Here is an 18,652-nt window from a genome sequence, read left to right as displayed (position 1 = left end):
GGTGATGTAATGATTCTCTAGTTCACACATATTTAAGTGTGCTGTAATGATGTAATCATACTGAGGGTTGAGAGGACTGGAAATAGAAACATTCCATCTTTGACCATCCTCTTGGTGGCTCTCTTGCCTACTTTATTCCTCCACTAAGACCAAGACCTGGTCCCAAGATCCTCCAGAGAGCTAATCCATACATTACAAGGAACCACCTGTGAGTTCAACATGTGTTATCATCCAGAGAAGACCGATGTGGATAGAAACGATTTCTCTTGTGCAATGGAAAATTTAGTAATATCATGTTGAAAGCTGAGCCATTTAACAAAAAATAACTTTCCCTAGAACTTTCTTAGAAAAGTGATTCAACAATGCAAATATATATTATAGCATTAGATCAATCTTTCCTGCTCTTCAGATGATGGAATAATCAGATAATGGATAAAGGTCTCTGAGATGGACAACAAGGATGATTAAGGGACCTGATTTCACACTATTTGAAGACTGGATGAAAGAACTGGTATTTACCCCAAAAAATTTAAAAGGAGGAGAAAGTAATACAAATAATATTCTTGAGTGTTTTGAATGTACAAATTCCTTTTTACAATATTTAGCTTATATGGATCCTTTCTTTTTCAGCTTTAGGTAATTTTTTTTTAATTTTACAAAAAACAATCTCAGTTCAATCACTAACAACTGGCTCACCTGGACTCAAAACCTAGGTGTCATTTTCAACATCTCACTATATAGCCAATAAATGGCTAGATTCTGTTATTTCTAACTTCTTAACATTTCTTGTATGTGCTCCTCTTTCTTCTCTGACACTGGAACCACCATGGTGAAGACCTTTGTCACTTTACTGGTTAGTCTTCCTGTCTTAAGTCTTCCCCTGCTCCAAGTCATCACTCAGCTGTCAAATTGAGTTTTCTAAATCACAGGCTTAACCATGTTATACTTGTCCCCTCTCCCATTCAGTCAAATCCAGTGATTCCCTATTGCCTCTAGGATCAAATATAAAAACTTCTATTTGGTTTATGAAGCCCTCCACAACATTGCCTTTTATTAAAATTCCGGTCTTCCAAAAAAAGACTACCTTACACTCTTCCACATATTGTAATCCAGTGACACTCACCTCCTTGTATAGTTGGCACAAGAAGTTCAATCTCCTTACTCTCTGACTGTCTCCCATACCCCCATAAACATTCTTTTATTTCTTTTCTACCTCCTGAATTCCTTGGCTTGCTTCAAATCTCACCTAAATCCTATCTTCTATGAAAAAATCCTTTTTTGAACCCCCCTTTAATACAAACACCTTACATCTGAAGTTATCTCCAATTTCCCTTGTACATGTCATTTCATATGTAGTTGTTTGTATGTTATTCTCCCACAGAGAGAGAATTAATTCCCATGTTTCCTCTTTTTCAGTCTTATGCCAGTTATCTCATTTTATTTGCATCACTGACCTAAAGTCCCTGGAAAGAGATAAATTAATAATTTTTAGTTTCTGTAAAAAGTAGGAAAGTTTTAGTATTATGACCTCCCAAATCATTTTGATTTCTGATCTGAAACAAGTTATATGTTGTCCAGGTAGTGAAAAGTTCATGAACTCCAGAATCAGATAACATCATTTCAATAATGCTTCTAGCATATAGTGTATGGACAAACTTAACTTTTTTCTCCCTGAGAGTCTTTCTTCACAACAACTATAGGTATATGATCCTAAGATCCAAACTAATATGTATAAGAAACAAGAACAACCCCATTTCTAGATCTCCTGAGGCTTCTGATAATTGTAAAACATTCTTTTAAAAAATCTCATGTGTCTTTTTAAGTTTTCCTCTATCTACCATGGTGGGTAGAATACCACAAAGTCATTCATGAAAGAAACATTCAGTGACTGATAAGTAATATAGAAATGGGCAAGAAATGATACTAATTCATTCTGAATTTTTATATTCAATAAATTAGTCAAGGAGAACATAGGCAGAGAGATGGAAGAAAAGTTGCTCTCATTTAGTAATTAAGTAGTGACTATTTTGTTGTTGGATTATATATGCATATATATGTATATATGCAAATACATGCAAGATACATTTATAGTGCAGATGCAATTTCTGAGTTGCTATGCTATTAAACCTCTATTGAAGTTATTCCTCCAATGTCTCATCATGGCAACTATAAGTTTTTGAAATCTGTGGCAGTGGAACACAAGTTCTAGAAAGTCAAAAAGGATTGAAGGTTTAGTGTATCTGTGACCTGATAATAAGTTAGTAAAGTTCAGAAAGCCTCACTGTTGAATTGGCCATAGCAAAACTTGAAGATCATCTGCTGTGAAGTTCTCACTCTCTCTCTCCTGTCTCTCATATCCAATCCATAGCCAAGGCCTGTTGATTTTACCTTTGTAATGCCTCTCAAATATATTGCCTTTTGACATTGCCTTCACCTTGGTGCAAGCTTTCATCACCTCATACCTAGGCTGTCAAAAATCCTCATGATTGATCTGACTACCACAAAACTCCCCACTCCAACCCATCATCCACTCCTCTGTCAAAGTGTTCTTCCTAAAGCATAAGTCTTATCTTGTAATGTCTTTCTCCCCAAATGCCATCCCCCACTGAACAAAATCTTCTAAATTCTAGGAGCAAATATGAAATCCCCTAGTCCTTCACAATCTTCCTCACACATATACATTTTCAGTTTTCTTACATAAGCTCACTTGCTCTGAAATCAAGCCAAACTGGCCCCCTTTCTACTACTCAAAAAAGATCCTCCTCCCAACTTGCATTTTACTGTCAGTCCCTCATATCTGGAAGGCTTTCCCTTCTGAACTCTCCCCTCCTGCCTTCTCTGGCTTTCTTTAAGTCCCAACTGAAAAAAGAAATTCACCTTCTATAGGAAACCTTTTCCAATCATTCTTAATTTTAGTGCCTTGCTTCTGGTGATTATCTCTGATTTATCTTACATAGTGTATTTGAACATAGTTATTTGCATGTTTCCTTTCCCTTACAACTATTTTGGCTTTTTTTTTTTTTTGTATCCCCATCATTAAGTACAGTGCCTGGCAAATATTAGGAGCTTAATAAATATTTGTTTACTGGTTGATTAACAATTGAGGAAATAAGGACTTGTTTTCTACTTTGAGTTTGATTCATCCACACAATTAGAGATCTTTTACATATAATAATGTATCTACAAAATAATCATAAGGTCATAATATTTATAGAAGGCATGGGGTCTTATAGATCATCTTACACAAATTCTTTAATTTACAGATGAAGAAGTTGAAACTGAGAGGTTAAGGGGCATGATGAATTCAATTCTGGCTTCTCTAATTCATTGTTCAATTCATTTTCATAAGCCTGTAAAATGGGCTCTCAGAGAAAAAAAAAAAAGATGTCAGTCAATTAAATAGCATCTTCTTTGACATTTTTCATCTTAAAAGAATCACCTAGGCCACTAATAGCTTGTGACTAAGATTACAAAGCTAGTTTTAATATGTGTCTCAGGTAAGACTTAAACTGGAATCATTTGACTCTGAAGCCCTACTACCTGGTAAAACAACTAAATATTTCCAGCCATGATACAGATGACAAACCAGAGAATTTTGCCATTAACTTAGAATGATAATACCCTCAACAATAACAGGGAAGTTAAGAATGAGTGTGCATGTGGAATAATGAGTCCACTTTGGAACATTTTGAATTTAAGATGTCTATGGGATATTCAGTTTGAACTATCTAATAGATAGTTGGAAAAGTAAGACAGCTTTAAATGAGAAGAGAAATTAGACATGAACAAGTAGCTTTAAGTCATATATTGACAGAATATCCATCAATTGGGGAGTGACTAACTTATGATATGTGATTATCATAGAATATTATTGTTCTATGGGAAATGATGAGTAGGATACTCTCAGGAAAACCTGAAAAGTCCTCTCCTGAACTCAAGCAAAACAAAATGTACTGTGTAAAAAATAATAACAATATTGTGGGATGATCAGCTGTGAACGACTTTGCTATTCTCAGCAATACAAAGATCCATGACTACTCTTAAAAAATCTTTAGATAAAAAATGCTTTTCATACCCAGAGTAAGAACTGATTGTCTTCAATTATAAATTGAAGCATCAGCATCCTATTTTTTTTTTTATATTTTCTTCAGGGTTTTTTGAGGGAAGGAAGAAAGGTCTGTATTTCCCAACAATACTTTTAAGGAAATGTTTTGCATAACTTCACATATGTCTTCATAATAAGGACTTGGATAGGGAGGAAGTGAGTGAATCTAGAATTCAAAGTTTTAAAAACAAATATAAAAATTGTTTTACATGTAACTGGAGAAAATAAAATATTAAGTATAAAAAGAGTTACATATGCATACAGGTAATAATCGAGTTCATGAGAACAGATGAAATCTCCAAATAAAATCATATGCAGGGATAAGAGAAGAGGGCCGAGGACAGTCCTGAAGAATACCCATGGATAGTGGCTGAGACATAGATAAAAATCCAGAAAAAGAAACAAAGTCAGACAGGCAAGTAGAGAATTGAGAAAGAGCATGTCGTGAATATCTAAGGAAAAGAGAATATCAAGGAGAAGGAGGTGATTGACAGTATCAAAGGATGCAAAGAAGTCTCTTTCTCTTTTACTGAGAAAAGAAAATCCTGAATGAATTTAACAAAAGAGTACAATTTGAGAAAAAATACACTCGAATAGGAAATCATTAATCAAGTACAGTGAAAAAAACAGGATGCTTTAGGAAACAAAGTTACTTATGAAGCCACAATTAATTTTACTTATTTTTCAAGAAATTTAATAACATCATAAATAGTTGGATCCATTTACCTAATCCTAGCTTGATCCATTCAGTGTAGGATTATACTGTGAAGAAGCTTGGAAGATGTTTGTTTTACCTTATACCTAGTTTAAGTGATTATGTGAACTTCAGTAAATGATAAAATAATATTAGACTTTAAATATAGCAATCATTGCATTGATTAAATAAGTTTCCCCTAATCTTCATTTATTTACCCACTTTAATTTCCAAATTTACTTGATCATATTTTGAAGCAATAGAAAGGATTATATACTTATCTAACGATTAAAATTACTATGATTTACTTATTAATTCATTGTAGGATAGAATTGAAAGATCCATTCAACTTTCTAGAAGTTATGGTAAAACTCCTAGCTAACTATCCATCAAGTTTTTTTTTTTCAATTTGGTTATTTCACTAAATGCAAAATAAGAAAAAAACAGAATAGAAAAACAAAACACAACACAACAGAACATTGTTATGTGCCCAGAAGAACATCAGGGAAGATTCAAAAGATATAATAATAAATTTCCATTTCAAGAACGCATATATAATAGAAGAAATTATATTCATGAGTGTCTATCATTTTTTATTTCCTTATAGATTGTTCTTTTGTTCTTGCACACTTTTTTATATTATTCTTTTTCTCCTTTTCATTGCCCCATTTCCCCCAAGAAATCTATATAAAACATAGATATATTTATATATACATATATAGATACACACATATATATATATAATACACATGTACATACACACATATACATTCACACCCACCCACAGATCCACATATACATATATCTATATATACACATACATAGAACTATATCATAGATATCTACATGTACTTAGACATACATATGTATGTGCACATGAATTTACCCACATGTAAATATGCATCTAAAACAATATTGGTATGACTGACATATAATGTAGATTTTTCTCTTGATTGAATCTCTTAAACTTAAACTTGTCTAATATCAATGATTATTAGTCCCATTTTTTTCTGTAGTTTTATGTGTATTTCTTCTTTTCTATCCCTGTAACTCTTCTACTTTAATTCTACTCCTTAACTTTCCCTGCTGTTACTTAACTTCTCCCCAATTCATGGATTCATACCTTGTTTTGTTCCCTCTCCCTTTGCTTCCTCTTCCACCTATCCCTAATTCCCTTATTGCTTTATAGATTTTAGAAGGTGTAAACCCTTTATGATATATATGTAGTACTGCCTATTTATGCATTTTCAAAACTACAAGTCCAAGTCCTTCAACCCCCTCTAATGCCTCTGTGTCTATTTTTCCTCTGCACCTCATTTATATATATATATTTGTATATATATATTTGTATATATATATGTATATATATATATACTTGTATATATATATACATATATATATATATATAATATGATTACTATTTTCACCTTTTCCTAGGAGATTTTGCTTTTTAGAACCAGATCATACTCAACTTTGTCCTAATCTTTCTTTTCAGCTACCCAATTGTTGATGCCAATCTTAAACGTATGATATACATTTCTACATAAAAAAACAAACAATTTGTCCATATTAAGTTCCTTGAAATTACTTTTATGTTGGCTCTTATATGTTAAATTTTCTATTGAGATTGGGTTTATTTTCTTGTTTCTTACAAAATTTTCTCTTTGATCTGGGAGTTTTGAAATTTGGCAATAATATTCCTATGTATTTTCCACTTCAGATCTTCTTGGATTATCTCCCAAGGACCCCATTCTACCCCAAATCTTTTTCCCCAGTCTATGTTTACCCTGAGGCATAAATTTGCTTTGTTTGTGGGGGAACTCTGGAGAGCTTGAAATTTACTGACCTACATCACCATCTTCCCAAAATCTGCATAATCAGTCATCTTATTGCAAAAAAAAAAAAAAAAAAAAAAAAAAATTAACAGTGAACTTTAGTGAACAGTGAATTTAGGGAATTTCTGAATACATTTCTTCCAAGTATTTATGACAGAGGCTTCATGAACTCTCTTTTTCCACATAAGCAGTTTTTTATTTTATATTAAAATTATGTTGAAACCATATTTTACATGCTATAGACCATAAAACTCCATTTTCAATTCAGCAAATATTTACTAAATGTCTACTATGTTCAAGACTGTTTCATACAACATAAAAATGTCCTCTCTCCTCTGTAGTGTCTCTTAGAACCCTTTGCTTTTTACAGTGCTCAGCTCCAGTCCGCTCCAGTCCCACTTGCTGCTGGAAGCCATTTTTGATCAATCACTTCCAGTATCCAGGACTACCGTCTTCTGAAATAACTTTGTATTTATTTTTATATGTTTTGAGGAGAAATATCTATAACTCTATCAATATCTATGAAATACAGATATAGATATACACATATATGTCTATATATATGTAACTTTGCTTGCTTGACCATAAGCCTTTACAAAACAAGGATTGTTTTGTTTTGTTTTTCCTTTCTGTATGCCCTTACTTAACATATATTAGATACTTGATAAATGGTAGTGATATCAAAAGGATAAAATTTCGTCCTATTCATTTCTGATCTATTCTCATTGAGTATCTTGTTTTTACTCTAAAATAAATTCTACTGTAATCTCAATTTAATTACTCCAATGTTACTCTAAGCAATTACTTGACTATATTGGCTTCCACTTAAGGATTCCTCTCTGACAACAACCTAAATTGTTTAAGTATTAGATTTTAATCTGTGTAATAATAAAATTTGGCTACTTAGCAGATAGAAAAGATAAAAGGAAAAGAAGGAAATAACCTTTTGTTAAGTGTCCACTATGTTCAGAGCACCAAACTAAATATTTTTATAGTTTGATCCTCATGATATCCATAGAAAGTATCTGTTATTATTATCCCTATTTTGTTTGTGAGCAACCTAAGGCACTCAGAAATAAAGTGACTTGTCCAAGATCACAAACATAGTGACAGAGCCTATATTTTGAAGGTGAACTTAGGTCTTCTGGCATTCTTTTCACTGGGCCACCTAGCTTTTTGAAGTTAGGAAGATCTGAGTTAAAATTTTCTCCCTGATATGAGTTCTCTATGTGAAGTCACTAGTCCTCTGGGAGCCTAAGTAGTAACTTGGGCCTTAATCCATGGTGTCATATTTTATTTATTTATGTAGCAATGTGGGAATATGGCCCATTCTATGAAGCATGATTAGAGTTGGCTCAGTCAATTGTTTGGGAATATTGATCTTGCTTTCAGCCAGGGAAGGCTTGAAAAGCTAAAAGGTTTGCAGTTCAAAATGCTGAAAAATTCCTTCTTCAAAGCCAGAACTATGACGCCATGGATATTTAAAAGGGAGGAATATTCTATCAGCCTCTTTGTTACTGTCTTTGTTTTATTACATCAGCAAAGACAACTAAGAAAAGCAAGCAGGAAAAGTCTGTCACTCTGGGATGAGAATGAAGCACAGTCCAGGATAGACCACAGTAGCACAGCCCCAGCTCCAACAAAAGAGGAGCAGGTCTTGGCAGTCACTGAATCAGCAATGACAGCAGCTACTTCCAGCCTATGGACAGTAAGGGGGTCAAAAACTGGTTAGAGAAATATTGCAGGAGTCTTGGTGCAAGCACTGAGGCAGGACTGTGTTGCTTCCATATGGAAGTCCTAGATGACAATTCCTGGATGAGAAGAAGCAGTAGCACATCAGAGCTTACAGTCCTAGTGGAACAGGAACCCTCCTCAAAAAAGACTGCTCTGATATTCTAGAACCAATTCCACAGCTTCCAAGTCAAGAAGAAAATATTGTAAGTTTCATGAAACAACGGTCAGGATAGCACAAGAACTGATGTGAAGCCAGAGATACCATCCTCCTCATCCCAAGATTAGAAGAAAGAATCCCACTATAGAAATATACTATGGGAACAGGGAAAACTAGGGGGGTTCATCTTCAGAGGAGACCACTGAAGTAAAAATAGCTTCTATCCTGAAGAGTAATATGAAATGGCTCCCTGCCCAGAGAAAATTTATAGAACTCAAAAAAGAATTTTAAAATCAATTGAGAGACATTGAGGAAAAACTAAAAAAACAAAAACAAACAAAAAAAAAAAACCAAGAAAAACAGGAAGATTATGAAAAAAGTTAGTCAATTAGAAAAGAAGACACAGAGTCTCAGAGATGGAAATAACTCTTTGAAAATTAGAATTGGGCAAGGAGAAGCCAGTAAGCTATGAGAGACCAAAAACAAAACAAAACAAAAAACAGATTAAAGAATGTGAAACATCTTATAAGAAAAATGACAGATGTGGAGAAGATCAAGAAAAGAAAATATAAGAATAATTGGACTGCCTGAAAGTTGTGACTAAAAAAAAGAACTTGACACAATAATGCAAGAAATAAACCAAGAAAATTGTCCTGGAGTGATAGAACATGAAGGGAAAGTAGAAATAGAAAAAATCCATCAATCATCACTTCAAAGATATCCTTTGCAGAAAATATATAGGAACACTATTGCAAATTTCAAAACCTCTAGATCAAAGAGAAAATTTTATAAGAAACAAGAAAAAAAAAAACAATTATAGTGAATAAGAAAAAAAAAAAGCACATCCAATGAAATTGAAGATTTTTCAAGACTTTCTATACATCAAACCCAAATTTAATAGAAAATTTATTATGTAAGAGCCAATAGGGGCAGCTAGATGGCATAAATCACTGGCCCTGAAGTCAGGAAGATCTGAATTCAAATGTGACCTTGGACAATTAACACTTACTAACTCTGGGGCAAGTCACTTAATTCCAATTGCCTTGCCAAAATAATAATAATAATTATATATATATATATATATATATATATATATATATATATATATATATATATATATATATATATATATGATCAATTTCAAGGAACTTAGCATATTCAAATTGTTTATCTTTTTTTAACATTAGGTGAAGAAGAAAAATAGAGACATCAGAGTAGGAGAACTTGTAATTCTGAAAACCTACTTATATTGTGAATGGATTATATAGGCAAAACTACATATATATCATGAAGGGTATAGCATCCTCCAAAATCTACAAAGAAATAAGAGAGGAAGGATGGGTGGACTGGGAAGCAAAGATTGTGGGGAGAAGACAAGGAAAAGAGACCCATGGAGAAGGAGGTAAAGTAATAGAAAGGCAAGTTAAGAGCAGAATTAAAGGAAAAAGTCAGCAGGGATAATCAAGGTAAGCGTGTGGGGAATGTGTGTATGTATATATCTACCTATGTATACAAAAATACATCCTTTCTTAACAATAGCCTCCTTGGGGTGGATGGTTTAAAAAGAAGTAAAAAAAAATGTGCACAGCAGAGAATACAAGGAAGTAAAGATAATTTCTTCTACATATATATTATATATGTATAATTATATATGTGTATAATTATTATATATGTATTTTCTTGATCTTATAATCTGTTGTTATATATTTTGAATCGTCCCTGATATTCTGCTGGGCACATGACAATGTTCTCTTTTATTTCATTTTGTTTTGTATTCCTTTTTGATTTTTCTTTTTTCTTATTCTCCTTTAAAAAAATAATAAAAAGAAACTATACCCAACATTTATATAGTGCTGTAAAACCATGCATACCCTTTGACACAGTAAGATCACTATTAGGTTTGTATCCCAAAAGAGATATAAAAAAGCAAAAACAAAAAATTGCTCTAAGAAAAACCCAGAAACACTTCCATGAGCTGATGCAAGTAAAATGTACTGTGTAAAAAGTAAAGGCAATATTGTAATAGCTGTGAAGGACATAACTATTCCCATCAATACAATGATCCAAGATGACTTTGAAAAATTTCCTTTCTCATGTTTTTTTTCCCCTTTTGATCTGATTTTTTTTACATATACAGCATGATGAATATGGAAGTATATTTAGAAGGAATACACTTGTTTAACCTATATCGAATTGTTTGCTGTCTTGGAGAAGAGGTTGAGGGGAAGAGAAGGAGAAAAATTTGAAACACAATGTTTTGCAAAGATAAATGTTGAAAATCATTTTTGTATGTATTAAAAATATATTATAAAAATAAATTTTTTAAACTCTGAAGGACTTATGATGGAAAAAATGCTATGCATACACAGAGAAAGAACTGATAGTGTTTGAATGAAAACTGAAGCATATTTTTTACTTAATTTTTCTTGAAGTTTTTTTGGTCTATGTTTTTTATTCCACAACAACATAACTATTATGGAAATGTTTTGCAGGACTACACAACTTATATTCAATTACTTACATTCTCAGTAAGGGGGGTGGGGTGGGTAGTAAAAAAGGAAGAGAATCTGAAAAGTTTTAAAAACAAATGTTGAAAAATTTTTGTACATGTAATGAAGAAAAAAGATTTAAAGAAAGGAAACTAATAAATCTCTGACAGCCTTGTGGGGATTTTTTCTGCATAGATAATCTCAGGTTTATAAGTGAAAGCATGCTTAGCCATTACTGTAATGTACTTTGTAATGTACTAGCCATTACAATTGCTTAGCCATTATGCCTCCTAGAATTTTTTTTCCTCCTAGGAAAATCTGCCTCAGAATTGACCATTAATGTTTCTTTTATTGTTGTCAAATTCATCGAAATGCCTGATGAAACCTGAAAAAAATACAGTTGAGTTATGCTCAGAAAGACTGTCTATTCCTGGATAAGATCAGAGCAAGGCAAAATTAATCTGTTGCACAGTCATCAATATTTATAATTGTCTGGAAATTTTCTCTTACAAGGAATTGCTATTATTTAGTGAGAGAAATAAAGAGATTCAAGGTAAGCCTTTGAAAATTTTTTTTACTATCTCCAAATAGATGTGTTCAAATTTAGAGGCAAATGTGTGAGTTAAGAAATGTTCAGGTCCGAAGTGCAGAAGTTCTGCATCATCCTGAAATTACTTTAGTAATTTTGGAGAGCATAACCAGATTTTTAAAAATTAGCCCAAACCTGGCTGTTTTGCTAGAAGACATTGATCAGGAGTTTGGGGATCATTCAAAGTGCAGTTTTTTTATTTTAAATGACTAGTTAGAAATTCTACAAACTAATTAATTTTCTGATGAGATTGGGGTAGCCACTTCCTACTACATTATAATAGTAGTTATAAGTAAGATTACTAAATTCTGTTTTAAGTTTGTTTTATTTGTTGTTATTGTTGTATGTATGTTGTCAAATGCCCACTTTTGATGATACTGGGTTTAGCATTCATTGCACCTGTATATACTTGATTCGTATTGTACACTGAGACAAGTCAACTCAATAAGCATCTAAGAAATGTCTACTATGTATAAAAGGTATTGTGCTATAATTTGTGGATACAAATAATAATAGCTGCAATTTATATAGCATTTTATAGTTTGTAAAGTGCTTTATAAATAATATTTTATTGTAAACTGAGGCAAAGATTAAGTAATTTGCTAAGAAAGTAATTAACATCTCCTGTCCTCTAGGAGCTTGCAGTCTAATGGAATAAGATGAAAACAAACAGTTACATAATCAAGGAAGCTAGATGGTACAGTAAATATAATGCTAGATCTGGTGTGAGGAAATCCCAAGTTCAAATTCAAACTCAAACAAACTGTGTGATCCCAGGTTAGTCACTTAACCTTGTTTGCTTCAGTTTCCTCATTTGTAAAATGAAATGGAAAAGGGTATAGCAAAACACTCCAGATAGAAATACCCTGAAAAAGATTATGAAGAGTTGGATATGACCGAAAATGACTTACTATTAATGGGAATTGGAAAAGGTTTCCTATTAAAGATAGGATTTTAGTTGACACTTAAAGTGAGCTCAGGAAGCCAGAAAACAGAGATCAGAAGGAAAGGATTCCAAGTATGGGTCACAATCAGTGAAAATGCATGAATTTCAGAGGAGTGGCTTGTGTGAGGAATAGCAAGTAGGTCAGTGTTACTGGATCTACGGTGGGGCAGAATAAAGTACAAGAAGACTAAAAAAGAGCCAGGTTATGACTTTAAAAACTAAAGTAGAGGATTTTTTATTTGAAGGTTAATAGAGAACCACTAAAGTTTATTAAATAAAGGAGGGGAGGTAGATGACACTACCCTTTAGAAAAATCAATTTGACATTTGAGTGAAGGATGGACTAGAGTGCAGTGTGGAGAGATTTGAGACAAGGATATGAAGCAGCAAGCTGTTGTAAGAGCCTTGAGGTGATGAAAGTCTATACCAATGTGGTTACAGAGTCAGAGGAGAGAAATTAATATATGTGATAGATCTTACAAAGAGAAAATCAACAAGACATGTGCACTCTTTTGCTCCTTTCTTTTTTGGAAGAAACAATCAACAAACATAATCTAAGCTACGTAAGTAAAATTGTCACAATTCACTTGGGTCTAAGAAGAATGAGCTAAAATGTATGAGAACAAGGAAACTAGACCACATTCAACTATAGATAGGATGACCAGGACTAAATCCATTCTGAACTGTGCACTTCAAGACAGACAAGTGACTGACAAAATAACCTAGTTGCTTAAACAAGGTTAAATGTATATTTCCCCATGTTGGATATATAACAAATAAGTTTCTTGAGCGGCTAAATTGCTTTATTTTTGGCTCTGTATCTTAGTATACTTCCTGGAACTTAGCAGGCACTTAAAAATTTTACTTAGATGAGTGAAGAAGTTATACATACATTCCTACATTATATCTCATAAACATATAAATAAGCCCTCATTAAGTTCTTTTAGTTTAACATCTCAGATACATCTGTCAATACCAAAATCATCACTATTATTATTCATCTCGATTTATGCTTTCATCAGTATAGGAAGACAGGTTCCTGTAACAAAAAGTCCACTATTAATCTAAATCTGGAACTTTATTTCAATTTGTTGCGTTCTCAAGACCAATTTCTTACCATACCAAGATGCCTCATACTACCATTAACACTGTATGTTTGTTGTTATTGTTGTTTTTACTAATAAAAGTAACTTCAGAATTTAATATTTTGATAAAACTCAGAATCACTCAAATAAAGTACCCCATTTGAATACTTAGATTCCATTTATAGATTGTTGTTTATCATAAAGCAAAATAAATGTATCAAATCCAAATGCTTCTTATGTTGATGCACTTTTGAAGGATAAACATTTTCATATAAAACCTTGTGTTTTTTAAGTTCATTTGTTTTAGAAAAATTGTAAGTGAGATTGCTCCTTCAAAGACTTCAGTATTATTCAGCTTAATTGAGTACATGCTGATTGAGTTTTTCCCCAAATGAATTTAATTTCTTTCTGTTTCAATATTGTTGAATTTTGTTTGGAAAGTATATGGAAATTAAAGAACTCTAATTTTTAAGAGCCCTAAAGGTTAAGTATTCTTTTGTTTTAGTCATTCCTATGAACACCTGGGCACTGTTGAGTTTAATTGACTTACATCTGGTGCTTATCCAATGTGGAGGGAGTTGGGATTTGCAGACTAAGGAAATTTAACATTTTAAGCCATTGTTTTATTGCTGTAGTTGTTTTCTCTCTTGTTTTCCCTTCTGTGTATTTGTTAAATGCATGATTTAGAAGAATATGTGAGGGAAAATGAAGAAATTATTGTGCTCTATCGTTATTAATATAGCATGTGGTTTGTCCTGGTTACTGTATCAGATTCTATCTTTCTATTATCAAAAACAAATATCCTCAAAATAAAGTGAAATTATCCTTGGAAAGTGTATGACCTCTGTTGCTTATAATGCATGCAAACTTAATTTTGTAGATAAGTTTTCAAACAATGAGAAATTGAAGTTGAATAAATAACTGGTGAAAACTGAAGTGTCAAAACTTCATAATTCATATTATGTCACAGGCATTAATAAAATTATTCCTAATAAAACTGTTCTTTAGAAATGAGTATCATTATGACTCAGGCCATGAATATCATCATGAGTCAAGAAACTTCAGTGGCTCCCAATGAGACTAAATAAATCTAGAGCTGCAAAAGACTCAAGAGTTCATCTTGTCCAGCCCCCTCATTTTATATGTGAGGAAAATAAGACACTCTGAGATGAAATGAATTGTTCATGTTTAGACAGGTAGTAATTGAGAGTGGCTTGATTTGAACTCAAGATATATGGTTCAAGAATTACTATCTTGGGGCAGTTAGGTGGTGCAGTGGATAGAGCACCAGCCATGAAGTCAAGAGAACCTGAGTTCAAATCTGACCTCAGATACTTAACACTTCCTAGCTGTATGCCCCTGGGCAAGTCACTTACTCCCAATTGCCTCAGGGAAAAAAAAAGCAATATCTCTTCCCTCTAGGATAAATTACAAACCCCTCTATTTAACAATTAAAGCTTTTCTGTAAAAGGTAAGATTGCTAATTAGTTGAACCTAATGACATGAAAAGAAAGAAAATACATGTGATATAAGTAAAGCTAAATCCATAGGATAAACAAGGCAGAAACACTTGTCATATCAACAAAGTTAAATATTTGGAGTTTCTCCCCAATTCCATTGATTTTTTTACTCCTAATCTCTCTTTGTTAGAAGCAACCAGTTCAACAAACTTTGAGGACGTGTGATGGGGAAAGGGTGGGGTTGTTCAGTCACCCTCCACCCATGACATGAATAGTCAGTTTAACTTGCAATTAGGAATAATTTAGGTTAAAATAATATTTCAGATAAGGACTATGTAAATATTTTTAAAACTGGTTGCTTGGTGGAGATGTATGGAAGTAAATGGGACACTTTTAAATTTAATTTGAATTATTACTATTGTCTCCAGCATTTTACTATATAGAAAATAAACAAAATAATCAACCAAGTCATGATTTGTAGCATTTGTGATCATCCTGAAATTTTGGCAGTCAGTCATTGTCCAACATAAACATTCCCTCCCTGTTCTCTAATCTTTCCCTAATATAAGTTTCTTCATCTGAAAAATTCAATACCTTTCTTGCAAGAATGTTATGAGGATCAAATGAGTCAATGAATACAAACTGAGGTGCAAATGTTGAAATGCTAAATAATTGTCAGCTATTATCACTCAGTCACACAAATGTTTCACCTTGTAGATGCCCTCTTTCAACTTTGCTAAAACATGTATTTCAATCACAACAGTAAAATAGGCTAACTTTACACTGGGCTTATAAATCTAGATATAGCTTTATTTAGATTATTGGCATTATCTAGAGACAATAGTAATAATTCAAATTAAATTTAAAAGTGTCCCATTTACTTCTCGACTCATAGATAGGTTATCCTGACTTCTTAATTATGATAATTTTCCACCAACATCCCAATTTTTCATCTCAAGTTCAGTTTGAGACATGTTGAATTTAAGATATCTCTAGGACATCTACTTCAGATATCTGAAATAAACAGGTGGAGATATAAGAATTGAGGTAAGCAAAAAAGTTAGGCCTAGATAAATAGATATGATCATTGAATCCATAAAATAAGATGAAAAGAGGGCCCAGAACAGTAGACTGTGCTGGCCCTTAGTATAGCAGCTACAAAGAAATTACTTATGGTTACATTGTGCTGTTTTGTTAAAGAGTGGAGGATGGTAGGAGAGAGGGCTGAATGAGTATATTAGGAATTGGGAATTAGCCTTATTCACTGTTAAGTCATCATTAGCTTTTTTGGAATCTTATTCTTTGGGAAAAGTTACAATTACTTACACTTATGTTGGAGAGCTTTGAAAATTCTTTAACTACTAAGCCTGTTCTTTTCATTGATTACAATATGTTCATACACACTATTAATTGCTTCATTGCTCTCTGTGTGAATATTCTTCATATGAAGTTGTGATACATGTCTTTTTACCATATATCAATTCCTTTTTAAAAATAATATCTTATTTTTCTAACTATATGTAAAGACAATTTTAATCATTTAATATTTTAAATTTTCTTCCTTCCTCCTTAAAATAGTAAGCAATTTTATAAAGGTTTACATATGTGCAGTTATACCACATATCAATTTCAAAGAAACATTCATATTGAAAATAAGGCCCTGAGTTCAAATGTGACCTCAGACACTTAACATTTCCTACTGTTCGACCTTGGGCAAGTCATTTAACCCCAATTAGCTCAGAAAATAATAATAATAATAATAATAAGGCCCTTTGCTTTTATGGAAAGCTGGTAGTTAGAGCTTTTCAATTTCCTGAAATCAATCCAGCTTACTCTCCTTTCTTTTTTTTAATTTTGGGGAACAGCTTGTTGTCCATCTGCACTGTTTGTCCCAGATATGCATAGTTTTGGACAGGCTGTGTAAAGTGCCCGTCCAAATTTATCACGAAATCTGGTCAGTAGATAGGTTTTGTCCATTTCACCTTTGTGGAGAGACAAAGTCCTTTAAGTGATAACATATATGTCTTCCAGAAAGTTTTGTAATGGCCTGGATCTTGATATAATGAGAATAATTCTTTCCACAAGGCTATCTGACCATTTGCTATTTATTATCAGGGGGAAGATTTTTTAAAATCTATTGCAGTTATGAACCTTGTGATAAAAGAGTGTTGAAGATGGAATTATGTTTTATTGAATAAATTTTTTCTTTAATCAGAAAACAATGACAAGATAGAAATTGAGATCTACCCCTTTTCATTTAATCAATAAGTTGTAAAGATATGATCCATTTCTTGAATATCACTTATTAAAGTCTGCTTATTTCTTAATAATACATTCATAAAATATACCATTGCCAAAAATAAATCAGAATGAGTATAAGTCATATAAAGAAATTTTCTTTGTTTTAACAAGGGTCAAATTTCTTTGAATGCTGTTCAAATTCTACATGGCAAGGCTTTAAATTTTAATAGCTTACAGGCAGAATAAATTAAGCAATAGCAAAAATATAAAGCTATAATATTTTAGTTTCTTTTTTATTTTACATTTTATATTCTAAGACATTTTTCCTTCCTAAGTATTTTTGTGATGTCATAAGAATATGCTTATTATGTATGTTCTAATTGTAAAGACTGCTACAAGATATAGTCCATCTTGTTCTTCCTCTTAACCCTAAACCCTCATAAAAAAATTTTATAGATATGAAGAGTAAACACATAGGCTAATAATTAGGTAATATTAGATATTTCTCTTAGAGAATCCTTTTGGGGGCGGAGCCAAAATGGCGGAGAAGAAACACAAGACTCAGTGAACGTCCTCACTCCCTCACAACCAATTAGATAAATTAAGTCTCAGAATTAGCTCAGGACTGATAGATACCATAAGGACTGGAAGCACGACTTACCAGCTGAAGAGAATCTGGAGTTTCAACAGGAAAGGTCAGTTCTCAGGGGAGGAATAAGAGAGACCAGCACAGACGGTGGGGTAGGGGCACACTGCGCCCATTGCGCTGGGAAGGGCTCTGGGATCAGAGAAGCCACTGAGGTAAAGGAATCTGGCACAGGCTGTTAGCTCTTCTCTGCTAATTATTTAGCAGTTCAGAAGAGAAAGCCAAAATATTTTAAAACTCAGATTAGATTTTCCCCGATCCTGGGGGTGACTCAGCAGATCTCGGCACCAGGGGGTGTGGCCTCAGCTACCACCTGAGAATAGTTAAAAGATTGACAAGTGGGTGGATACGGCCCAAGGCAACACACACTGCCTAGTTTAGCTGGAGGGAGTGGAACTCAGCTCCAGGAAGTCCCAGAGAAGCGGAACCTTTGAACTAGGGACCGCGGTTTCTGGCAGACACTTCCAGTTTGAGCACAGGGGCTTTACACGTCACCTGCTGCAGACATCCACGCCCCACCCGGACACATAGGCTGGGCTTTGTGCTGCCTTTACTATTCTACGCCCTGGAAGCACAGCAGTGCTAATCACCTCTGAGGCACTTCCAGGGAGGGGGTGGGGAACTCTCTCCCAGAGCTCTATCTTAGCTCAGGTGCAGGAGCCGCTGCATCCA

General features: G+C 33.2%; 1 long non-coding RNA gene across 1 annotated transcript in view; it reads right to left on the bottom strand.

Moving 5' to 3' along the window:
• LOC141545703 (uncharacterized) overlaps window positions 1-18,228 on the bottom strand; it is a 129,474-nt gene extending 111,246 nt beyond the window's left edge. The window contains exon 1 of the long non-coding RNA XR_012483121.1: window positions 17,996-18,228. This is a non-coding gene — a long non-coding RNA (uncharacterized LOC141545703). The remainder of the gene's footprint in view (window positions 1-17,995) is intronic.
• Window positions 18,229-18,652: the final 424 nt, after the last annotated feature.

The sequence above is a fragment of the Sminthopsis crassicaudata genome, chromosome 6 (genome assembly GCF_048593235.1).
Source record: "Sminthopsis crassicaudata isolate SCR6 chromosome 6, ASM4859323v1, whole genome shotgun sequence".
Classification (NCBI taxonomy): domain Eukaryota; kingdom Metazoa; phylum Chordata; class Mammalia; order Dasyuromorphia; family Dasyuridae; genus Sminthopsis; species Sminthopsis crassicaudata.
The sequence above is the reverse complement of the archived record's forward strand: the minus strand, read 5'-3'. Positions and strand labels throughout refer to the sequence as shown.